Raw genomic sequence first — 26,215 nt, forward strand, 5'->3', positions numbered from 1 at the left:
TGACTTATTAGTCTTTTTAAAAATGTGTTTTGTTGGGGGGGGTAACGGAAGATCAAGGTCACCTTAAGCCATTATTTTGTATCTATCAAGACAAAATTCTCATTCTCACAAACCGTGGCATATCGGCCTCATTAGCTGTTTTCTTCTCATTAAGCATGAATGTAGCCATGTAATCCTTAAGTTTGACTCTGTCTTTATGTCACTTGCTGAGATTTATATGCTTCAGAGTTTCTGATGGTGTTTGCAAGTAAAGCACAAAAATTTGCTTCATGTTTGGTACAAATGAATTATGCCCTTTGGTGAACTGTTAATAGATCAATAAACATTAATTTTCAATTCCAGGAGAAAATAATTTGCAGAAAAATGTATCACTTTTAAATTTAAAAGTAACATTCTTACTCTGCTTTGAACTCCATTACATTTTTAACTTAAAAAAAGTGTTTTTGTTTATGATGTTCACGAAAGAACTAAGGACTATGCATTCTTTGTTACAGTGGTATTAAGGAGCCGACATGCTTTTCTTCTGCAAAAGCTTCACCTTTCTTTTATTGTATAGCTTTATGAATTTCTCCAACTTGGTGAGACTCTTTAAATATGAAGTTCGTAAATTTGAGTTAACAATGTTGCCTAATTTGAGAACTGTGATTCTAGAAGTCTTTCCATTCTGTGTGTTCTTGGGCTTCTGAATCAGGTGTGACAGTGATAGTATAAGATGAGCATCCTGGATAACAGTATTGACTGTGTGGAGACTGAAGGCATGGTGACATTGTGTCAACCGTTTGACATGGTGACATTGCATCAACCATTTGACTTTTTTGTTGATTAGTAAGAGGTGACTCAGAATAGGGTGAAAGTCTTTTTTAATACTTTGCCTTTTTTTAATAGTTAAAATCTTTAATAAGTATAATAAAAATAAACGAATAAAATTGATGGAGAATGAATTTTTACACAAAAATTGCATGTCTTTTTATCCTTGCCAGTCAGTCGCCAAATATTTATTAAGAGCCCACTTTGTTATGATCTGATTTACTTGCCAAAACATCAAATCAGAAACTGGTTTTAGGCGACAGATCTGGAATACAGCTTTTTAAAATGAAAAAGTCTATTAGATTCATTTTGAAGGTAAAACCTGGAAGTAGTGTACAGAACTGAAATATTAGGCAGCTATTGTCAAAGTCAGAAAATTTATGTTAAATTTTCAAATCCAAATTAAAGTGTGCTGCTAAATTCCTGTAGTGTAGGTTAGTATTTATCATGAAAATAGTTATAACATCTGTACCGGCATACATCTTTCACTCTTGTGACCAAAGATTTTGTCCATGTTTCTTATTTTTTCCAAGTCCTAATTTTTTTTTAATGTCTGTCATGGACACCATCTGCCTGTCTTTGAAAACTGGGGAGTTCTGTCCTCTCGAAACTCTTATGGGGAGTACTGGTTAAAAGTTTATTTAGTCTTTTAATTTTGAACTTAAATATGTTGTGGAAAGAATTCAGATGGTTTCATATTAAGAAACAGGTAATTATTTTTTCTTATAACTTCTTTTAGCTTCCTCTTGAGTGAGGGAATCACGACAAAGGAAGCTAGAAATATACTCTTTGGCGTTCTGTATCATGCAAATTTTGAAATAACTTAGCATATTGGAACAATTAAATGTATGACTTTAATGGGTTCAGGTTTTCTATTGTTCATCAAGTACAGAAAGTAAACTAGCTCTGTTTAATGTTGTATACGGCTGTCACTGTGTTCCTGACAAAGTAAGAGTTTCAAATGAAGGAAGATGCCTGTCTTACTAAGGAAAAAAAACTCTTAAAAAATAAATACTGTGATCAATGACTAGTTAGAAAGGAAAGGATTTCAAAGTAAAATTTTATATGTACGTATATTTCAAGTGAAGAACCCAACTTACACAGAGCTTACTGCACATTTGCAGTTTGTGTAAATGAGTTTCAGGCTGTGGCGTGAGACTGGGGGGAGGAGAGTTTTCGTTGTCAGCACATGGTGAAAAGGGTCAGTTGTCAAATATGCAGACACCGAAATGATCCACCTAGAACGTGACTTAAATTTTTTCTTATCAAATTTGTGTCAGTTCTTTTCTCTATGAAAGCAAATTCATAAACAATTTCTTTGTGTGTTTTTCAAGTTTCAAAAACATTTTTCATAAGGAAAATTCCAACTATGTGTAGAAGTAGAGAGTATGGTATAATGAATGCCCACATATCCATTATCTAGATTTTACTGTTCATAATTTGCCATATTTGTTTCACTTTTTCTGCTTGAAATAAAGTAAAATACAGGCATTTCATGTGTTTTTTTAAAACCTGAAAATTATAGATTTTCTTGACTTATTGAAGGAGGTCAGGTAATTTTTTGAGGTTTTTGTCTACTTCAGAAATTTGGGTTACATACAGATTCGTTTGAAAAGGATCGTGGCGTTACCATGTCCACGTTCAGGTAAAGAGATGTTCAAAGTTCTCTTTGTGGTGAAGGTTAGGAAAACCTTCAACCAGAAGGCAGAGGTACTGAATGCATTGTCATCTGAGAACCCCAGGAATGTTCTATCCTCAAGGATAATTTGATTAAAACTTTAGCTGCTGTCTCGATGTACCCTCTCTGTACTGAGTTATACACGGATTAATCTCTATCTCTGTTGGTTTATAACTCAATCACCTAATGCTTTCGGCTTTGCCAACTGAGAGCCATCAGCCTACCTCCCTCCTAAAGGAGTTTGAAGGTTTCTATTTTAATACTGTTTCCCAGTTGATGTAGTCGTGTTGCTTCCTACGATCGTGCGTAGTTGGTGATTTTACTAATAGAGTAAAACAGACTTCCTTTTATGTTCAGAAGGAGCGAGAAGCTGTGCTCTTCTCCCCGCCTCCCAAGAAGGGAAGTTGGTTGATGCTGGAGGAAGCAGAGCATTGAGTTTAATGTAGTGATTAAACATGAAAGCCATATATCAAATCTCAGGAGAAGCATGCTTTTGAAAGAGGCAGAGAACTGTGGAGCATACTGTATGATAGGCTGTGTAAACAGAGCCCTGGAGGGCAATGTGTGGATGCAAACCAATTAAATAAGGAACTTACTGGCTTTGCTTTCTGTCATCTGGATGGGCAGGATCACAAGTGAACATGCACAGGGTTGAAGTGTAAACGTTGCTTGAATAAGCTAGTTTGGAAGCTTCATTAACTCTTTCCCTTCACTACCAAGTTGATTTTTTAAAAAAATTCAATCAAAGTCCCTAGAAAGTGAAAAACGAAAAACAAAATATCTGCTCTCTTGGCCTTTCTGTCCATACCCATGAGCAAAGATGCTAGTGACGAGTAGAATGGAAGAGAAGGCAGAGGGCGAACTGCTGAAAAGACTGGAGTTGGCTGTGTGGTCACATTTCAAGAACGTGCGCTTCTTCAAACTGACCCACTGGGAAAAGCAGAGCTCTTGCAGAGTAACCAAAAAAAGATGTTTTTCTCTTCTCCTGAATTTTGGGTATAAGGCAAAGATATAGTTGGAATTTACCAGTTGCAATGTAACATTAGGATATTGTTATTTCTGCTCTGTTAAAATAGAATGGTTTTCTGACCCAGAAGAACCTGAAGCCTGTAAATTAATAACTATACGTTAAGGACTGCTGGAGTCTAATTCTTTGCTCCTAACCTTCTCAGGCAATGTTTGGGTGAGAAAATGAAATACCAAGTTAAATGGTATAGTTTCATGGTCCATAAATATTCAAAACAAGGATTTTTTTTTTTTTTCTGTAGAGTCATGTTGGCTGAGAAAGTGAATAAGCTTATGTTTAGTGCTCATTGATTCTGGGCTGCTTGGAAGGGCAATACTAAGGAAATGGGCTCATAGAACACAGCAACTCAAAGGTATAAGATTTCATGAAAGCAAATTATGGAGGATTAGGCAACCTAATGAGCATGGTTTAGTGGGAGAGTGGAGGAGGGAGCTCGCTATTAAATAAAGCCCAAGAGCGTACAAGGTTAGGAGATCCTAAAAGACAGGGTAATAAAAGGCACAACAGAATATAATTATCCCGCAGGGAAAAAAAAAAAAAAAAAACCCCGAAGGAACAAAAAGCAGCTAGTGTCGCTTTTAAGATCTGTAGTTAAAAAGGAATCTACAGCAGGGTAAGGAAATCAAAGAATATAATCAGTTAAAGCTTGAGGCAAAAACATAAGGGCAGTGAAAAATAGAGTGGGCTGTTAATGGTGGTCACTAAGTTGAAGGGAAATGAGGAATTTGAATATAGTGGAACCAGAGTTTGGAAAGCTTATTAGCAAATGAGACAATCTGCCTAACACAGTAAGCCTTTCTCAAGAAGTATTAATAAGGAAAACATTTTCAGATCTTATAAATGTGAGACTACGTCGACAATACTTTTTAGCTGCTACGAATCAATTTTGTCATTTTAAATTTCTTGTTTTTGAAGGTCTCATAACAAGAAGGAACAAGGAAATAAAATATAAGTCTCTATGAGAGTATTGATATCTGCCTTTGGACGTCACTCATTCATAGACATAAGAAAAATATTGACTATGCATCTATTCATTCATTAAACATATATTTATTAGACATAGTAGATGCCAGATGCTGAGGTCATAGCTGTGAACAGTGTGGATACAATCCCTTCTCTCATGGAATCTTGCAGCTAGTTGGTCCATTATACAAATTCACATGGCTTTCTTTGCATATTTAGCTGAGAAAGGCTAACAAGGTTAAATTTAGACCCAGATGGTGAGTTGAGGAACTCTTGATATTTAAATAGAAGCTAATTTATTTTAGGTTTGGACAAATTCAGCTTTCTCTACTTTGGTCAAACCATATTGCTTTGTTTTCCACTTTGACGTTTCAGAGAACAGCCTAACAACGCTAATGATTAGTGTGTAGTTTCTTTATTGCTTTTAATAAGGAGTGACATTTCACGTTTGATTATCATTAAAAGAGATTAACTTAGAACAACAAAAAATCTTTGCGAATACTGTTCTCTTCTTCATTTCTATTTATTTATTTTGTTTGTTCTCTTACTGGATCCTGTTCAAGGTTGGCCTGAAAAAATCAGGCAGCCTTCTCTATAACAATCTTACTGGAGTGTGTAGAAGCTGGTAGGGGACATAGCACTTCGTCTCCTTTTATAAACCGATTTAAAGACCAGGAGGCAGCAAGGCCTAGTGTCTGAGTGCAGAGGTGTTGGATCAGCAAGATCTAAATGAAATCTTTCCTTACTGCTAATAATTTCCCATTGGTTTTCTTGGATTTCATGTGTACTATTATGTCACATACTTAAATTTTGTATTTTCTTTCCTTCTATTTAGAATTAGAGAATTTAAAGCTATGAATTTCCTTCATTAAAGCTTTAGCTGAATCCCAGAGATTTTTTTATATTGTATTTTAAATAGTTGCAGCTTTGATTTTCTTTTGGACACATGCTTATTTAGGAAAGTGTTTTTAAGTTTCCAAATTTTCTACTTTCTACTCTCGTTAGTAATTTTCAGTTTCATTGCCTCATGGTCAAAGCATGTGGCCTTACGACTTTTCAATCTGTCTATTATTCGGTACTTGTTAAAGCTTTATCTTTTGGCCTGATATGTATTTAATTTTTGTGACTCTTCTGTGGGTGATTTGAAAACTATATTCTCTGCAATGTAAAGGATTTGATGCATATTTATTAGATTAACCTGATTCATGATTTATATTATTATTTGGTCTCTATTTTATATGACAAGGACTTTGAGAGGAGAGAGGGTCTATCATTCCATGGTCTTTTACCTGAATCCTCCTCCTTAGGTATCTCCACCCCTGTGTTGTCAGTACCACGTGCTCCATATTTTCTGGTTCTAGCCATCTTGCATGGGTCATGTGTCGCACTTGTCTCCTTGTAGAGAACGTTGTTCCAAAGCAGTGCTCAGGGAAATGAAGGCTGCTCTAAATGGGAAACTTATATTATTCCAATTTCATATGTGAGGCAAGAAGTTGTTTGACCACCTGCAAATACCAGTGCTTTCCAGACCTTTGCTCTTGCCCTCAGCACCACCCCCTAGCCGTGTAAGGAAAGAAGCTCTGAGCCATTACATGATGTAAACCTCTGTTTTCTCCACTCGGCATCTTCCCCTGCTGCCCCATCTGTCTGGCAAGATTCTATTTATCCTTTAAGGCTCAGCTCATGCATTGTCCCCTCAGTTAAATATAGCCCTCCTTAACACCTTCCCAGCAGTTACTCATCCCTTCTCTGTGCAAACCTTGGGTCTTGTACTTACATTTATCATAGCATTTCTCATCTGCTATAATTATCTGTATGGATCTCTTCTTTCTCTCCAACTCTGTGAATTTCTTGAAGACAAGAACCATGACTTATTCACCAACAATGTCCTCTAATTGTGACAGAAATGCTTAACTAACTACCAAAGATTTATTCTCCCCTTTCCTAGTGTGGAGTTGTTGCTGGGAAGTGGCTACTTGGCCAGAGATTTCAACTTCCAGCCCCTTTGCACCTGTGTGGGGACATATGACTAATTCTCCTGGTGGAGTGTGTGTCATTTCTGGGCGAAAGGGATTACATATCCAAGATGCTTTCCCACATCTCTCTTCCTCTTCTGAGGCTACATCAGAGGTACATGTTGAACATGATGGCATCACAATATGGAGGGAGTTTGGATCTCGAGTGATACTTGGAAGAGATCCACTCAGGAGAGGCTTTCATCCAAGAACATCTTCACTGGCCTTTATGTAGAGGAAAATGAACTGTTATTGTAATAAGCCTCTGAGATTTTGCCATTGTTTATTATGACAGCTGGTGTTACATACCTGACTAGCCCAGTGCCTAGAATACTCCCTGGCAAATAGTTGGTACTCATTGACTATGCTGGATAAATGACAAAATGAATGTCTAGGGATTACATTATCTAACCTGAAGATGATCTTTTAAATTAAGGATCATACAAATATAGTATACTATGTTCTGTGTCGTTACCGAGCCTATAAGTTAGTAATTGTCACAATAATACAGAGCAACAGGACACCTTAAAAAGCAGCAACTTAAAACAACACTAAGTTAATTGTGCCCACGTGTCTGTGGGTTGGTTCGGAGTTGGCCGACATAGGCTGGTTACAGGTTGGGTCCAGGTCCGCTCCACAAGTCTTGTCATTGATGATGAAAGAGAAGAGGGCATGCCCAAGTATGCAAGCTCATTTCAAGCCTCTGTTTGCATCAGGTCTGCTAGCATCCCATTGGTCAAGCAAGTCACATGACCAAGCTCAAAGTAAAGAAGTTGGGAAGGACTCTGTCCTTAGCACTGAGGCTGCAGATGTAAATATTCTCTCTTCCCTCTAGTGGGAAGAACTGCCGAGTCATATGGTAAGGGAGATAGGAAGGGGAGGGGATTGGGGCCAGCGTAGAATCTGCCACGTCAGAACGTGTTCTCAGAACAGTTACTTAGTAAACGTATTTAGAGAGTTACAGTGATTACATTGTTCAAGTGGATCCAATTCCTTCTTATAATCTCATGACTTGGTGAACCTAACTTCAGATGTGATATTAATCGATATGTGATGATGAAAATATTTGTATAATGCTTTTCCATTTAAAAAGTGCTTTGATAAATCCTACCAAGTTTGAGATTCACAAAAATCTTAGTAAGAGACACAGGGATATTTTTACCAGTGAAAGAACTGAGATACAGAAAGGTTAAGTGACTTGCTTAAGGTCACACAGCTAGTAGGTGGCCAATCTGGGATCGGACTTCAGATCTCCAAGTTGCAAAGACTGTTCTTTTTATTAGATCATGAGATAGATATTTTAATGAGCAATTTTTGTTTTTATTTTAATTTTTCTATTATTAGCATTTTGTTTTTCTATAATTACTGTATTTAGCAAATGTTATACACTATAAATTATAAAATTTATTTTTTCTCAAATTAAACATGATAATATAATTATAAACATGCCTTGAAAATATAAAATGTAGTACAGATTTATATATGATTACAATGAGGCCGTTAGTAGACCATTGAGAAGGTTGCTGGCACTTTCCCAAGAGGCCTCACAGATAACATTAATTGCCTTGGTGAATTTCTGTGTTTTAGTATCTGGTCTTAAACTTTCAGGCTCAGAAACGTAGATGTTTCAGCATCTCTCAGGGAAGGACTCATGTTGACAAACCCAGACGGTTGATGGATGAAGCTAGGATGCCAGTATATTTGTTTACAGTGAGAAATATAATTTCCTCCTGGCTCAGAATACTTACATCTACATGATCAGTGTCTTCTTTCTCTGTAAGGAGTCAAAATATATGATTCACAAAATCACATAAGAACCCACTTTATCAATTTGCCCAATCTGTTTGGGATCATTCATCTTGGGACTGAAATTTCCTTACTGCAGCATATTATCATCTTAAAGGCAGACCTGCATGGGGAGTCAGGTCTTAACCAGAAGCTTGCTCTGTTGAGCACAGAATAAGAACAAAGGGAAGCAGACCAATTGAATGTTTAGCTTCATGAGTTTAAGTAATTATCTATCTCAAAATAGGGATGATCCTGGCCAGTGAGCCCTTATGTAAGTTAACTTTCCTTGGCTTCAACTTCATCCCTCCATCCACCCATCCACCCATATAAAAGATAGCTTTGCCATTGGGCGGGTAAAACATACAAGTCCATTGCTCAAGACTCTGTTTCTAACTTCTTGTAGCAGAAGACCGTGTGTTGCAACTTTAGAACTTAAAATTTACAATTTAAATGTTTCTTAGTTATTGAGGCACACGTTAAAATTTTAATGGTTTAACATATCACTTCAAGCGTCCTAAAATTAAGATATAGACCAAGGTCAAGATATAGAATAATTCTATTACCCTAGAATGTTCCCTCATATTTTCCTTCAATCAATCCCCACTCCCCTGAAGCGACCACTCTTTGACTTCAATCACGATTGACTAGATTGGTCTGTTCTTGAACTTCCCATAAAATAGAATCACACAGTATGTACTCGTGTGTGTGTGGTATCTTTTGCCCCATATAATGTTTTTGAGATTTATTTATGTTACTTGTAAATACCAGGAGTTATTACTGAGTAGTATAAGTCGGGATGCAGATTTTGGCCCAAAGCTGGCTACCACTCGTGCAGTTGTGTTTACTGAGCAGTCTCTGTTTCTGACCCTCTCAGGCCCAGAATGCTGTTGTTCATGCGTTGAACCAGGATGTAGACATTTTCACTTTGACTCTGTGTGGTCAGTCGGTCAGATTGACTGTGCACGTAGAGCACTTGTTCCATTTAAGACATGGCGGAGGATATATGAGTATGACACAGTTCCTGCCCTCTTGGAGTCCAGGATCAGACTGAAGAGATGAGGTACACACACACGAAGGTATCTGTGGGTGCAGAACAGTACGAGTGGTTCCAGGAACAGGGCCCTCGTGGAACGTAGAAGAAGGGGAGCTCCTTTAGGCTACAGTTACTGGTTTGGGAGGTTCCTTCTTGGAGGTAGAACTTGGCTCTTGAAGGGTAGAATTTGGATAGATATAAAGAGGGAGATAATTTCCAATAGAGAGCTATGTAAAGTCAGGCACAGAGGCAAGGGTGCAAAATATAGTTGCGGAATAGTAAGTAAACCAACTTGCCAGAGCTGGAAGATTTTTGTTGGGGAGTAATGGTATCGTTGGGAGTCTATTAGAGACCACAGGTTAAAGAATTTGGACCTAACTCTGTAGATAATAATAATAGCAACAATTGCTAACGTTGACTTTATGCTCACTATGTAGCAGGCACTGTACTGTGTGCTTTATATTTACAAACTCATTTAATCTGTACAAGCCATGCGTTATTATTCCCACTTTATAAAGGAGTAGACCAAGGCACAGGAAGGTTGCACATTTTGCCCCAAGTCATGTAACTAGTAAGTGACAGAACTGGGATTTGATCGTAAGCAGCCTGATTCCAGAGCCCGCAGTCTTAACCATTATGCAACAAATAAAACCTGGAATATGAGTCGATGTGCTAAAAAAAAATTGTGAATTTTTACTCATACACTCTTTTACTTATACACATGACAATTTTTGCTCATACGTGTGACCTGCTTGTTCACACGGCCACACATGGTTGTAGAAGTTTTCTCCCCCAGAAAGTTGATTCGTAGTCTGTTGAGAAATGGATTTTGCAGGTGATGTAGAATTTTAATTTCTAAATGCAGACTAACCTCTCAGCGTTAAATCACCTGCTGAAAAAATGCTCATGCTGGATTTGTTGTAAAGAAATGAGAGATCAAGAATTAATTGGCTCTGGAGAATTGATAATTGTTTTGTTTTGGACCAGTACCTTCTTTTTAATCTAGTTCAAAATTAATATAATTCAACTAATAAGGTTCACTGTAGTTTCAATAGGAAGTGAAAGTGCTTACCTGATATTGGTAGATAACGGTCAAGTGGAATGAATTGGTGGTCATCATCGCTTTCCTTGGGGACCGTACACAGATTATTTGTCCATTTACATTAATTGACATAGCTTGCTCATTTCTGGGCAGAAATAAGATACATTCAACTACAAAGTGTAGAAAATTTTGCATGAACACATTGCTTGATTGCAGGCTTAAGATTTTCAACGTTTTGCTCTGTTGTGAAAATAGTTTATTTAAGGAACAAGTACAAGTGTAGTGAGCAAGCTATCAATCATTTGATTATTATATGAAAATATTCTATTAGAAATAGTTTAAAGTAACAATGACTTTTTACGGTTTTTTGCCTCAATAATTTTTTGGTCCTTTTTTTTTTAAATTATAGAATTAGGCTGTAGGAAAGCAGAGTTTACAAGAGATTCTTTTGACTTTTTCATTAATTTCCTTGGATACGAATCGAAGATGAAAAATTTAAAGTAAATTTTTGCTTGATGATCCCTAGACTTTTAGCGAATTTTCAATATATATGTTTTGGAGATTCAAATACTGTTCCTTAATTAAGAACTTAAGCGGCCGGGTGGCCTATATAGTATTCAAATGTTGCAAATTAGTAATCTTCTGCTCCAGTTATGCTTTTTTTTTTGGTTTTTGTTGAAATTAAACAAATTTAATTGATATGTATTAAAGACATATTTATTAAACATTATATTTTCACGCAATAGCCTGTGGAAATGTTTGTTGAAAAAGTGGTATGTGAATGAATGATAAATAGAATGATATTAAGTTTTGCAAAGAAATGTATTTCGTCATTTGCAAAATAATACAGAATATTTGCCACTTATAAAAAAAATATTTTTCTTCAAAATGTGTTTCTAAATTACCTTGCATCCAAATCATTCACACTGTGGATGGAAGGCCGTTTTGTAGAATGTGAGAGATGTAAAGACGACAAAATTCAACAGTGACGTTTTCAACAATGACAATATTTTATGGCAGAGCATTCCAGCACAGAAGGAGCATGCAAAGATTCAAGTGTTATAGCCCATCGGTAGTGTTCCCACCAAAATGATAAGCTTCAGGCTCCCCAGCCAATCAAAAATAGGGTTTGGGTTATTATTCTAACATTTTAAATTTAAATTTAGGTTTGTTTCTGTGGTGTAATATTCGGTGAAAATTAATTCAGTTTTTCCCCCTGTGGTGTTGTCAGTGAAGTATGCTTTTACTGTATGAGTGAACGTGGCATTGAAACTCATTCAAGTATAATACATTAGAGTTATCTTTGTAGGAAGCTATTCACATTTATTGCATTTTGTGGCTAGTTTTATATTAATTTTTATCTACATATTTGCCTTTTAAATTATACTATATTGAAATTTATTCAGTTTATTTTTTTATCATGACCTGCTATTTAGTAAGCAGTATTCTTTAAAATATTGTCTAGATATGTGACTTTCCTGATTTATTTATTGGAAAACTTGTTGGTTTTTTAACTCTAAACAATCTATTAATGTATTTATTTTCCTAGCTATATGATTTCATTTTTTCAACATTGCAGAAGAATACTGAATGTCTAGAACTTAAAATTGCCTGTAGTTTCCAGTATGTACATTAATATATAAAAGGATAAAAAATTCCCCCATAATCCAGTTTTAAAATCATGTTAAATTCATTAGTGATGAAATATAGTTTTTTTCCCAAAATTTTCTGTGTAAAACTAATGTGCGTTTTATGTAACCTAAGAATTTTATAAACTGGCAAATATAGTTATGTCAGATATGGAAGCCACTTCACAGAACTACACATTATGTTGTTTTGTTAAAATAATATAAATTTTTATGAATGAATGAATGAATAAAAAGGGAAATTTCAGTGTCAAAATGAATATCACTTCATAGTGTGGAAGTTTGATGGGACCATGTTCACTTCCACAAATGCGTGTTGATTATGCAATCAGGTAAAGCTTTACACATTGCCTTGAGCAAGCTACTTGTCAATTATTTTAGAATAATTTAGTGTCTCACAAAAATAACTCTCAGCATAAAAATATACTACCATTAGGGTATTCTGACATGATTGTGATAAGCATGACAGACAGTCGCCTCTCTCTGCTGCCTGTCTGTTTATTTTGTAGTTAACAAGGCTGGGGAGGCTGCTGATTATCTTGTGCTTGTGTGCCTACACATACCTGAGGAGAAAATAATCACAGATACCAGTGTGAGTTTAATTATCCAGTTGGTTTAACTGTTGAGTCAACAGCTGGTTACTGTTCACAATACTGTAGTATTTGTAAACTTCTTGAAGGTATGAGTGACAATACGGTATTGATGAATATTTTTTCCTAAAGTGAGAAATTATGTAAATGAACAAAGATGCGTTGTTAGTAGGATTATTTTAAATTTAAATATAGGCAGCTCAATAATAACCAACTTTATTACTTGATAGATATGACTCTATAGATTTTGGAGAGGTGTTTAAAGACAGCCCAATTATATTCTTATGTGCAGGTAATTCTAATCTCTATTTTGTAACCAGTTTTGTGTGTGTGTGTGTGTGAGAAAGGTTGGCTCTGAGCTAACGCCATTGCCAATCTTCCTCTTTTTGCTTCAGGGAGAGTGGCCCTGAGCTAACGTCTGTGCCATCTTTCTCTGCTTTGTGTGTGGGACACCGCCACAGCCTAGCTTGATGGGCAGCTCTAGGTCCACGCCCAGGATCCGAACCTGTGAACCCCAAGCTGCCAAAGCGGAGTGCACCGAGCTTAACCACTATGCCACCGACCCGGCCCCGTGTAGTCAGTTTTTAAGGAAATAATCTTTTATGGCTTTCAAAACAGTTTAATTTATTTTGTAGAAATCCACAGTGGATCATGTCTTCACAATTATTTTTTAAATTGTGTTTTAGAAATGGCCCAGTTCGAAGGTAATTAGATTAATTCTCATCTTTATCTTGTATCCGGTTTATAAGAAAGTAATCTTTTATGTTCTTTCATAATACCTCAAATTTGTCCATTAGAGATCTGAAAGACACCGTGTCTTGTGTAAGATGATCGGTAGGAACTTACTTTTCTGCTTTATTCTTCTTACTGCTAGATTTCCTAATCTTTCTCTTTTGGCATGATTTTTCAAAAAGATATTTTTCCAATTTATATGAATTTTGATTTATATGATGTGTCGCTAAACACGTCATGGGTCTATGCAGCAAGAAGATGAAAGCTTCTATATTTATCTATCTGCTTTGCTCACTAAGAGTCAATAAGGTGATTTGATATAGGATGATCGGAAACAGGAAAGCTATGGTTTAAAAAGTGTTTTAATCTGTTTCACATAACTTAGCAGGGAAATCTGGTAAAAATGACGTGATTAATGACTGAAGAAGATTAAAATATTTTCACGTTCTGTTTTTAATGACCGCTATCTTAAGTTTCTACTCTAAAATTTATAACTGGTAAAATATTACAGGAAAAATATATCATTCATAATCCACTTGAAGTTGTGTTTCACTTTATCAAATTGTGCCTACTTTTTAGCCAAAACAGCATAAATTAAAAACAAATTTTAACTGAAATATAGCTTTTGTGCTATTCTTAAATGCATTCATTAAAGTGTTAGTATTAACTAGGTTCAGCATAAAAGAACTAAGATTATTGTTTTCAGTTAGTTTGTGTGTACTTTTTAAATTTATCTTCACGACTAGGCAGATCTTCGTCATCTGGAAATGGGCCATTTTAGGATGTTTAACTGTAAATGTTTTCTATGTGTATAAATAGGTGGCAAGTAAACTATTAATGTTGGAGTTTTGCCCATTGATTCTAGTTGTTCTGGTTTTTTTTATCCAGAGATAATGATGTGTATTCAGTCTCTGTCATATTTACCTAGAGGAAGTCTTTTTAATCCCTCATTTTTCTCTGTCATTGAGGTTATGTGTAAATACTACATAAAATGGCAAATGGAAGAAAGTCTGTTTTGTCTAAAGATACCATTCATCTTAAACCAACACACCAGTGTGCCTTTGCGAGCCTAGCGATGGGAGTTTGGTGGGAGGAGGAGGATGAGGCCAAAGCAAAAATATGCGGCAAATTATATGAACTGGCATGAAACCCCTTTAAAAATTGGATAAATCTTTCTGATCGTGTCTACTTAAGGGACTCCCTCCGCCGTCACCCCTACAGAGCTTCAGTGCCTCGTGATTTCCATCCCCACTGGCATCCTATTTTTATGAAAACGTGCATTGATTTCTGACAGAAATCTGAAGCTAATCAAATATCTTACCGCACAATTTTCTGGGAAGCCATATATATGAATTTATAATTCCATATAGGAAAAGGAATATGTTACCTTATTTTAATTGTTTCTAACCTTGAATCCCCACAAAGTGGAATAAGATCACTTTATTTAACTTCCTATACTGTGGTCTCTTGAGGGACAGAGGCACTGTTTGATTTCTCTGTTCTATTTATCCCCAGCACTAAGCACAGTTAGGTCATGAGTGATGACTGAATAAATGTTCACCAAGATAACGCCAAAGGAGTTTATCTTTAATCACTTACATTTGCTTACTTATATTTAGTTTGAAAACTAATATATTTGGTATTGTTCCTGCCATCTGTTTTCTCTTTATTATGCTTGTTGTCCTTGTGGTCCATTTCTTTCCTTTTTTTCCTTTGGTTTGATTGCTTAAATTTTCACCCTTAAAAACAAACTTCTAGTTATAAGTTAAACATCCTATTTCTGTTTATCTGTCTACCATTCAATTTTAAGAAACATTTGACCTTGCGTTTTCCCATTAATGTTGGGAATTAGTGAAAATCTATGACGTCCTTCCGCTTCTCCCAATATAAGAACTGAGTACTCTTCATTTGTCTCTGACCACTATGCCTGTAGGCTGCCTCCAATCTGGAATTTTTATAATACTTCTCGTTATGTCTCTTTCTTAAAAATCATTTCTTAAGAATTCTATTAAGCATTACAGCCACAGTCTTAACTACTGTTTAGACTTAACGATTTGATTTGACTTGTTTGTTTACTCATCACTGCTTCTTATGTCCTGGTCTTTCTTGGATCTAGTTTTCACATTGCTCTAGTGTTTCTTTGCTGTGGCACACGTTCTTTCAGAAATGGTTCTAGATAGCAAACTGTCCGGGTTACTTTGTATTGAGATTATTTATTCACACTTCTCCTGGTATGAAAAGGGATTCAAGGCAGAAGACACGCCATTATGCATTATTCTTCCATTGTGGAAGTTGGTGAAGAGAACTTACGTGGTTCTAAGATCTTTGTATATGCTTCCGTTAAGGTGGACTTTATATTTTTCTTTTAAATGCTTTTTTGTAGGTGTGATTTGAATTTAGTTTATAATTCATCTGCTAAGAATATCCTCTTGGAGGAAAAAGAATTTTTAGGTATCATACAGTAAAAAGTATGCACTTCAACCAGTACTTAATAAGCATCCATTCTAGGCAAGAAATACCCAGTATTAAAGAGGAGCTTATTAGGGGCCGCCCTCCTGGCCTAGTGGTTAAGTTTGGAGTGCTCCACTTCTGTGGCCTGGGTTCGGTTCCCAGGCATGGACCTACACCACTTATTGGTGGCCGTGCTGTGGTGGTGACCCACATACAAAATAGAGGAAGATTAGCACAGATGTTACCTCAGGGTGAATCTTCCTCAGCCAAAAAAAAAAAAAGAGCATATTAAATATGATACTTGGTTAAATGTATTAAAATAGGCATTTTCTTTCATGTTATATCTTAAATTTGGCCTTTATAATTCTTGAGTTTTGCTTTAAGAGTATTTTTTAATTAAATATATGAAAAATAAATTTTAAAGATGTATTATTATATCTGATCAAATTGGAGCTGAAGTTGCACCACTTTTTAAATGTCATTATCCATTTTTGTATACTTAGCTAAATTAACAACGTTAGAGCCATTCAAGGATGAAAGGATCTCACTTTGTTTTCCTGGTTCACAAAGATGAATGTGGCAAAGACCTTTCATGTCAGTTCTCTTGTAAGTGAAGGAATAGAATTATCTGTTATGCAGATAGATGCACCTTTTTTTTTTTTGTGAGGAAGGTTAGCCCTGAGCTAACTGCTGTCAATCCTCCTCTTTTTGCTGAGGAAGACTGGCCTTGAGCTAACATCTGTGCCCATCTTCCTCTACTTTGTGTGTGGGACACCTACCATGACCTGGCTTGCGAAGTGGTGCCATGTCCGGACCCAGGATCCGAACTGGTCAACCCCGGGCCGCCAAAGCGGAACGCGTGAACTTAATGCTGCACCACCGGGCCGGCCCCAGATAGACGTACCTTTAATATAGACTGTATTTTCTGATATTTCTCAGTCTTCTCGCATTATTTCAACTTTTGGGTTTATTTATGTAAGGCTATTGTCGAGCTAATGGGTGACAGGATTACAGCACGACGTCAGCATCTCATTCAGGGAGTTCATTTGACACGACATAGAATATAGTTTGAGAATGAAGGACAATAAACAAAGAAAAATAAGGGGAAAATTTGGCAACATGAATAAATAAGAATCAAACAAATGAAAATAAAGGGCGAAGAGAGTGCACGTTTTTAAGATTTTTGAGTTTTACTGTGAAATAGCCTTCTAGAAAAATTGTGCCGATTTATACTCTCACCAGCTGTATATAGTATTTTTTTTTCTGGAGGTGCTGACCAACTTGAGTATTACTGTCCTCTTATTTCCTTCACCAATCTGATAGGTGAAAAGTAGGGTCTCATTGTTTTAATTTGCATTTTTAATGACTAGAGAGATTGAACATTTTCCACATGTATTATTGATCATTTATAATTCTTCTTTTGTGAATTATTATTATTATTAATAATTACCATTTTGGGGGGGATGAAGCTAGGAGTGAGAGCAGGGCTGGAGTCAGACAGCCCTTCATTTGGGTCCTGGCTCTATCTTTTAAGCACTGTACGTTTTGGGACAAATACTGTAATCTCTCTGAGCCTGGTTTCTTCATTTGTGAAACAGGAGTACTTGTCACACCTCCTTCAATGTTGTGAGGACTAAAGTAAAGAAAATAACCTATAATTAAAGCACTTAGGAAAGTGCTTGGTACACATTAGTGACGCTGCTGCAGATAAAAGATAATGATAACGTTAAATATTTTTCCCAATTGATTGCTTGATGTTTAACTTTAAGATTTTTTTTTCTCTACAGAAATGTAAAAATATTTATTAGTAGCAAGTGTCGGTCTTTTTTTTAATGATCTTTACTTTGAGATTGTATTAAGCAAATTGTTCTTCAGACTCAGCGTTATTAAAACATGATGAAAGCGTTTTGAATGTGACTGAGTTGTAAACGGAATCATTAACTTTAGTGAGTTGGGCTTAGGGAACTAGACTGACAATAGGATTTTTTATTTCTTTGGGAAAATATTAGGATTTACTCTTGTCAAAAAAATTCTGAAAACATTGTTCACATAGTTAAGAAATTATTTTTTTAAGGCTTTGACAGCACATTCCCCTGGATTATTTGTATACTTAGGAAGGGCCTCTGCTGTTTTACACAATGCTTTTGTGTCCATTTGAAAACAGTGCCATCCTTGGGCCAGTGAATTAGGAAAAGCCCCTGCACAGCACTGTGGCTGAATGACTTCTCTGGTCCAGGAGAGTCCGCTGGCCTGGGAGTGGGGGAGCAGGAGCAGAGATCAGCCCCTACTCTCTCCCACCAGCTTCCTTTTGTCCTTTTGTAGTACCCGATGGCACCATGCTAGGATGGCCCCATGTTTCAGTGTTATCACAAATGGCTTTTGAAATAAAATTAATTTTGAGACATTGTCGATTAATTTATCTGAATACGTCTGCATAATTCAATTGAATTGAGCAACGTTTTATATGGGTACTTTTGTAAAAGAAAAGACAAACCTTTTGATTTGAATATTGTGAGCAAAAAATAAGAGAGCCCTGGCACCAATCATCCAGCACTCTATTCTTCTATCCTGGTGCTAATTCACGTGCTCTTAAGGGTTAATTTCTTCTCCTAGTAAATAGTGTGGTTAATGACCTGTCTGAAGCCATGTCTTTTTCTTTTTTTAGTGAGAAAGATTGTCACTGAACTAACATCTGAGCCAGTCTTCCTCTGTTTTGTATATGGGACACGGCCACAGTGTGGCTTGATGAATGGTGTGTAGGTCTGTGCCCGGGATCTGAACCTGCAAACCTGGGACACTGAAGAGGAATGTGCGAACTTACCCGCTGCACCCCTGGGCCGGCCCCTGAGGCCATGTCTTCTGGATGTTTTTCCTGTTGTGGGAAACCTGATAGATGGTGTGTTGAGTCTCCAGCAAAATGTGCTTTCAGAGCCTCGCCATCTGACTGTGCTTACCCATGCCCTGATGCTCCACTGCCACCCTGTGTGCCTCCATAGTTTATTAGTCGTGCTTGTTTCTTACTGGGTGTGCAGCCGTTTGTGCTAGTTCTTTGGAGCCCTCATCCCATTGTAAATACATTCTTTTTCATCCTCAAATCTCTTCACAGAATGTTTCCTTCATCTCCTTGCTTTGAGATTTGTCTTTCTCCCAAGGCCTGTGGTGCAGTGGCGATTTTTCTCCACACCAGAGGCAGTGTGAGTGATAACTCCTCATTGGCTCCTTCAGAGCCTCAGTTTTCCTTTCTCATGTGAGACCTCCTCTTCGGAGGTTTGCCACCTTATTCAACCACCTCTTCCCTTTCATCGTGATGTGTCCACTGTGATCCGCTAGTCCCTGCCAAGGCCCTTCATTTGTGGAGGATTTGAGTCTGCCACCCTAATTCTTGCCATCTTCATGGGTGATTTCAGCGGCCCTCTGGACAGTCCAGCCAATAGCCAGGTTTCTTCAGTCTCTGTGTCCTGGCCCCTTCCTTTTCTTCCCAGTCTATTATGCCCCTCATTGTTTTACTTTCTTCTGCATCCATCCTAGACTCTATGGTGATCGTTTTATCACTTTTGCTAGTACTGTCTGGGTTCTGGATTTGTTTTCCTTATGTTGAATTCCCCAGAAAATCCCCAGCCATCTGCTTTCAGTTGTAGCTCCTTCACCCAGGCTGCATGGCTCCGCCAAAGGAAAGAGTATAATTATGGGATAGTTGCCGCTGGAGATTTATGGTCTTCAATTTCAGATCACCTCTTGGCACTATTCCACAGTCCTTCTACATCTTTATCACTTTTCTCAAATCCCCTTTTCTACCACCCTTTTCTGTCTCCCCAGTAATCTTGCCTCCTATTTTGTGGAGAAATTTAAGGCTATGAAGCTCTTCGCTCCTGTACCTACAAACGTCTCTGCCCACGCCACCTCCTTTCCTACTGCCTGAAAGAAGAGATGCTCTTTCTCCAGTAATCCCATCAACTCTGCTCCTGTGGAATGTTATCCCATCACTGATTTACTCTCAATTCATGAATTCTGAAGCTCGTTGATTCTGCGTACTTCTTCCCACAGCCTGAGGATGAGCTCAGATCATCCCGTCTTTAAAAACAGAATCAGACAAAACAAAGCATAGCTCCTTCAACGTTGTTCTCTTCTAACACTCTGTGTCTCTTATTTCTGTTGGAATCAAAGTTTTCAGTACACTACACCATTTCTTTATCTTATTCAGAGGAATACAGTAATAAAAAAGGACAAAGGAGAACAGGAGAATTATTAAAGGCCAATAAGCATTTGCAAAAGTTTGACCTCACTATTAATCATAGAAATGCACATGACACCAACTACAAAAATGTCCACCAAAAAATCAGAGCTTCAGGAGTATGGGGTGATGTTCACTCTCGAATATTCCTAGTGGGAGTGTAAACTGATGCCATCTTTATGAAGAGCAGTTTGGTAATTGCTTAATCTAACGATTCCCTGGAGGGCTTTACAAAGAACATATTTAGGGATTAATGTGAAAGAATGTTCATGAAGCCTTTTTTAATATAGTACCCCCTCTCAAAAGAAAAGGAAACAGCCTAAATGTCCAATAATACAGGCTGGTTACCACACTCTCTCTACATAGAAAAATGTCCAAAAGTAAGTTCACCAAAATGTTACTGGCAGTCACTGCAGAGTGGTAAGATTACAGGTGATTTTGTTATCTTCCTATACTTTCCTGTAGAATTCTAGTTTAATTTACAAGAACATGTGTTGCATTTATAATCAGAGAAAAGGGGAGGTTAATATATATATGTATATAAACACCTTCCATTCCCCACTCCATCTCTGCTTCTGGACAAAGAACAGAGATTTTTGTAAAAAGCGGTTTTTACCACCATAAGCGTTTAGTGTGTTCCGGTTATTCCTTAGTTTACTTTGGTGAAACATTGGCATACGTTATGAAAAAGAGGAGGAACACGATTTTCCCTTCACGTGTCTGAACAAGGATGGGCAGATGTTGACCTCTACAGAACGGTAGGGGGGAGGAGAGGAAGTCACCAATGAAAGACATGTGGAAGCAGTAAAGGAGAAGAAAGAGAACCAACTGGAAACGGAGGAACCAGATCATCTCAAGCTAATAGGTGGTCGGTGCACATCAGTGTTGGGTAGTTGTCCCATAATAATCGAATATTATTGTTCAGTAATATGAATATGAAGACTGACAGCCAAAACATCGTTTAGTTGAAAGTCAGGATGGATTGGCTCCTTCCCCAGAAAATGAGAAAAAGTGATTAGTGATGGTGGTGTATTACTCTTCAGAGGCTGGAAGCAGCTGTTGGTTAAATAGAAATGTGCAGGATATAAGCTTCTAGCTGTAGACTTTTATTTCTGACTTTACATCTTCTCATGGGGGTCCCCTGGCTCTGTCCTTTGCTCATAATTGATATTTATACAAGTGGTACTGTCATATCAAACACTGGCAAGAAGGTGATATACAGAACATTCTCCAAGAGATCAATAGGTTGTTTGTCAAGAGTTCATTTGTAGGTTGGTTGTTTTGAATGTAGAATGCATTTTACAAAAGCAACAGCATCATAGAAAAACCAGATTTCAAGAGCAGTTCACCAAACATGTTGAACCACTAGTGTACTTGGGAATACGTAACAGTTTCAATGAAAAGTTTATTCAGAATTTTGGCTTGGGATGCCAGGAATCAACTTCCCATTCCCCGATTTTATGGTAAGTTAAAAAAAGAAAAAAAAAGGATTCCCTCAGCTCTAAGCTCCTACTGGAGTTTCGAGCAGTTTTTATACATGATTAGGTACAAGGTTTGCCCAAGCTGGTCAGTAACAACAGAGGAAGGGAAACGAATGTTTTTGGAGTTGTGGAGGTTGAGGGAGCATGAAGCCAGGGTGCTGGGAGAGTTATTGGTGTCGTTGTGGAAGTTATATAAGATCATGAAAAGTTGGATTAGAGAGAGAAAATTTGAACCAGGTGCTAAAAGAAAATGGGAGAGTATCCCAGGAATCTACAAATGGAGGGGAGAAGAGGATAATTGAACGACTTCAAAAGTAGAGTTTCTTGAGTGTTGAAGCTCTAAAGAGCTGCCTGATGTTCCAGCTACAGTAGTCGGTTACCCGCACCTGGAGTTATTTACGCTCACCTGAAGCCCAACCTTAGCTCTGGTTACCAGGTCCGGTTTCATCTAGAGCAATTTTTCTCAATCCTAGCCACACGTATGAGTTACCTGAGGAACTTTTTAAAAATATAGGTGCCTGGGCCCATCCTAGACCAGTTACTCAGAATCTCTGCAGCTGGGGCTTGGGCATTGGCCTTGTTGTGGAGGCTGCCCCGGTGATTCTGATGTGGATCTGGAGTGGAAAACTGCTGGTTAGCGTTGGAAGTCAATTACACGGAGTGGAAACAGTGGGTGTCTCTTTTATTCATTATTATACCTCTGTATCTGCATAGTGCTTGACTAGCAGTAGGAACTCAAGCACTGTTTGCTTGAATGAAAGAATGAATCAATGAATGAGGAGTGAATGGATTTAATTAGCTCTAATCCCACCTTTTATGCTTGAGCTTTGGGTCGCATTTGTGGCTAGTCTCTTTCTGACCTTGTCTCAATTCAGACAACTGATCATCTGTCTGATTCCAAAGAAACCCTTCCTGGCACCCCAGTGTATGTCTTCTCCCTTGGGCCCTGTTGCTCAGTCCTTGTTGTCAGGCACCTGTCAAGAACTGCGAACCTCTCAAGTCAGACCCACTTCTCAACCCAGAATGTGGCCCTTGATTTTCAGCCCAACAGCTGAGGGCCCCTAAGTTTGTCTGACATTTGAAATCTTGAGTGCCGCCTCCCCTGGATCCCGCTAGGGAGCTGTTCCCCTTCCACTGCAAACTCCCAGTGTCCTGCAACTAATTGCAGTTGGTAAATGCACTGAAACAGCTCTTTTATTCAGAAGGGCTCACCAATTATATTATTCATCACATTTTCTTCTTCCCTACTTTTTGTTTACCTTTTTTTTTTTTTTTTTTAAAGATTTTATTATTTCCTTTTTCTCCCCAAAGCCCCCCGGTACATAGTTGTATATTCTTCGTTGTGGGTTCTTCTAGTTGTGGCATGTGGGACGCTGCCTCAGCGTGGTCTGATGAGCAGTGCCATGTCCGCGCCCGGGATTCGAACCAACGAAACACTGGGCTGCCTGAAGCTGAGCGCGCGAACTTAACCACTCGGCCACGGGGCCAGCCCCTTGTTTCCCTTTTTTTGTGTGCATGCGTTAACTCCCACGATAATTGAGGCTCACCAAGTTTCCTTGTGTTGCTAGTAGTTTTTGGTTTTTATAGTTTACTGCTTTATGGTGCATAAAAGTTTGTGTTACATTATTACTTTTTTATTAAAACTATCCCTTTTTATCACTGTTTATGTTTTTGGAATTGAGTTGTTTTGGTCTGATAGTGACAGTATCATCTCTGCTTCCCTTGTGTTGTATTACCTTGTATATCTTTGCTATTTCTTTATATTTAACCTTCTTTTGTCATTTTAATTTGTGTGCTTCTTATAAAGATAATGTAACTGAGTTTTGCTTTTTATTTTTTACCTAATATGAAAATCTTTATTTTTAAATTGAAGAATCTAAACTTTCCGCTTTTTGTAAGGGAGACACTCTTGAAAGTACGTACCACCTTATTTTATGGTTTCTGTTTGCCGTTCTTGTTTTGTACATGTGTATACATTTACTTGCTTATAAAGGAAATGCATACACACAAACATATTTACATATACATACAGATATTATAAAATATGAAAATCACGAAGAAAGTAAGAATCTCCAGTAATCCTATTACTCATTCTTATTGTTGACATGTGAACAGATGTGCATACTTCCAGTGTCTTCCTTTACTTTTTAAAATAAAAAGTGTTTATCATGATTATACTGCTTTATAACCTATTTTTTTCCAGTGAAGAGAAAGATATCATGAACATTTTGTATGGCTCTAAATATTTATCTATAATATCTTTTTGTGGTTTTAAAATATGTTTTAATACAAAGTATTCATTAATGAATAAAATAAATTATTCCATACTCTGATTAAGTAAGATTATGTAAACTTGTGGAAAGGCCTTTTATTTACAGAAGCATATGTGGAATATTATACCATTTATGTAAAACATGTATGTTTGCATACATATCAATTGAATGCTTATATATGTTTGAGTATGTATATTTATGTGTTAAATACCTCTATATGCTTGAATTTTAAAAATTAAGAATTTATTTACATATTACTTATATAATAAAAAGTAAATAACATATTCATTTAAAATATTCAAGTGAATGCCAAAAAATTAGGTAGTTTAGATGAAATGGACAAATTCCTAGAAGACATGAGCTATGGAAACTGACTCAAGAAGAAATAGCAAATCTGAATAAACAAGTAAAGAGATTAAGTTAGTAATCAAAAAACTGACCTCAGAGACAAGCCCAGGGCAAGATGGCTTCACTGGTGAAGTTCAGGAAACATTTAAAGAAGAAGTAATATCAATTTTTCACAAACTCTTTCAAAAAATAGAAGAGGAGGGGACACTTGCCAGCTCGTTCTGTAAAGCCAGTGTTACCCTGATAGCAAAACCAGTCAAATGTCACAATAAAAGAAAACCACTGACCAATGTCTCTTATATATACATATACAAAATGCTCAGTAAAATCCTGGCAAACCAAATACAGCAATATATAAAACACAACCAAATGGGATTTATCCCAGGAATGCAAGGTTGGTCTAACATTTGAGAAGCAGTTAATATGGGGGCTGACCCCATGTGGCCTAGTGGTTAAGTTTGGCGTGCTCCTCTTTGGTGGCCCAGGTTCGGTTCCAGGTGTGGACGTACACCCTTTATCGGTGGCCATGCTGAGGAAAATTGGCACAGATGTTAGCTCAGGGACCATCTTCCTCAATCAAGAAGAGGAAGATTGGTAACAGATGTCAGCTTAGGGTGAATCTTCCTCAGCAAAAAAAAAAAAAAAAGAAAGAAAGAAAGAAAGAAAGAAAAGCAGTTATTATGCTACATCAGTAGAATAAAGGACAAAAGCCACATAGTTGTCCCAACAGACACAGAAAAGGCATTTGACAAAAAGCCAACAATCTTTCATAATGAATATATGCAACAAAGTAGGAATAGAAGGAACCTTCCTCAACCTGATACAGGGCACCTGTGAAACTCCCAAAGCTAACAACATATTTAATAGTGAAAAGATTGAATGCTTTTTCCCAAGACAAGGATATTCACTCTCACCTCCTGCATTCAGCATTGTACTGGAGGTTCTGGCTAGGGCAATTAGGTGAAAGAAAGAAAGAGAGAGAAAGAGAAACAAAAGAGGAAAGGAAGGAAGGAAGGAGAGAAGGAAGGAAGGAGAAAAGAAAGAAAGAAGAGAGGGAGGGAGGGCATCTAGATTGGAAAGGAGTAAGTAAAAGTATCCTAAGGAATCCAATAAAAATCTATTAGAACTAATAAACAAGTTCATCAAGGTTGCAGAGTACAAGATCAATATACAAAACCAATGGTAGTTCTGAAAGAGATTCTAGAGCATAGGTATCATTTTTTCCTTACATTTTTGGCAGAATTCACCAGTGAACCCATGTGGGCCTAGTACTTTCTGTTTGGGAAGGTTATTAATTATTGATTCACTTTCTTTAGTAGATACAGGCCTATTCAGATTATCTATTTCTACTGTGTGAGTTTTGGTAGACTGTGTCTTTCAAGTAATTGGTCTGTTTCATCTAGGTTATCAAATTTGTGGGCGTAGAGTTGTTCATTATATTCCCTGTTGTCTTATTAATATCCACAGGATCAGTAGTGATCGCCTCTCTTTCATTTCCAATATTAGTAATTGGTTATTCTCTCTGTTTTTCTTAGTTAACCTGGCTAGAAGTTTATAAATTGTATTGATCTTTTCAAAGAACCAGCTTTTGGTTTTATTGATGTTCTCTATTTATTTCCTATCTTCAATATCCTTGATTCCTGCTCTAATTTTTATTATTTCTTTTCTGCTTATACTACGTTTAATTTGCCCTTCCTTCTCTATTCTAATCTTAATTCCTAAAAACGGAAGCTTAGATTGTTGACTTTGGTTCTTTCTTCTTTTCTATTATGTGCATTCAATGCTATAAATTTCCCTCTAGGCACTGCTTTTGCTGCGTCCCGCACATTTTGATAAACTGAGTTTTCACTCTATTTCACTCTAATATTTAGTTAAAAATATTTAGAATAGAAAAATATTTAGAATAGAAATAGAATATTTCACTCTAATATTTAGTTAAAAAATATTTAAAAATTCCTCTTGAGACTTATTTGACTCATGAGTTATTTAATAGTATGTTATTTAATCTTCAAGTATTTGGGGGTTCTGCAGCTCTCTTTCTGGGATTGCTTTCTAGATTAATGCCGTTGTGGTCTGAAAGCATGCGTGGTATGATTTATTTTCTTTTAAA

At 37.0% G+C, this 26,215-nt stretch overlaps 1 protein-coding gene across 12 annotated transcripts in view; it reads left to right on the top strand.

Moving 5' to 3' along the window:
• Nucleotides 1-26,215, top strand: part of MSRB3 (methionine sulfoxide reductase B3) — a 157,755-nt gene that overhangs the window by 80,185 nt on the left and 51,355 nt on the right. The window lies entirely within an intron of this gene.

The sequence above is a fragment of the Equus przewalskii genome, chromosome 5 (assembly GCF_037783145.1).
Source record: "Equus przewalskii isolate Varuska chromosome 5, EquPr2, whole genome shotgun sequence".
Lineage (NCBI taxonomy): Eukaryota > Metazoa > Chordata > Mammalia > Perissodactyla > Equidae > Equus > Equus przewalskii.